The following is a 705-nucleotide window of genomic DNA, read 5'->3' on the forward strand; positions in this document are numbered from 1 at the left end:
AAGTCTTTAACACTGTAACTTTGAGGTGTACCCTGGACTTCAGTTTAATTAATGAACTTACTTATTTTTAGTTAGTAGTTTTTTTTTTTTTTTTTGGTACTGGAAATCGAACTCAGGACTTTGAACTTGCCGGGCAGGCACTTTGCCGCTGAGCTGTATCCCCGGCTTCAGCTTAATTTAGATAATTAAAGTAAGAGCTAAGGAGGCTGTTTGGCTAGAGCTGGATGAATTTCGAAGAACAGTAGTATTTTAGCACATGGCTCTAGTAATAGGCTTAGAGCTACTTGAATTTATTGAATAATTTATGTGGGCAACAAGCTGTAGTAGATTAACTGTGTGGTGAGAAGTACAGGTTTTAAATGGAGAAAGTTTTTTCAGTTCAAGATCTTGGAGAGTCCCAGAACCCATCAGTTGAACAGTAGCTGAATTCTAGTCATTGTTTTGCTATTTAACAGATAAGTAGATAAGGAAATAAAAAAGAGCATCCTGTCTCTGGGTAGTAAACGTTGAAGTTCCAGTTGTGGGCTCATTATTCGGTATCAGTATTTCTTTAGTCATAAGCATTTCATATTTTGACTGTTCTCAGTAGTGTAAAACAGGCAGTCTCCTGATACTAAATAGTGCTGGCCTATATCTGTGTTAATATTTTGGAGTTTTGAAATGCTTCAATTTCTAGATGGAGGCCGAGAAGGTAGAAAGTTTAAG

Source organism: Chinchilla lanigera, unplaced genomic scaffold, assembly GCF_000276665.1.
Source record: "Chinchilla lanigera isolate Chin_1 unplaced genomic scaffold, ChiLan1.0 scaffold00038, whole genome shotgun sequence".
In the NCBI taxonomy this organism is placed as follows: domain Eukaryota; kingdom Metazoa; phylum Chordata; class Mammalia; order Rodentia; family Chinchillidae; genus Chinchilla; species Chinchilla lanigera.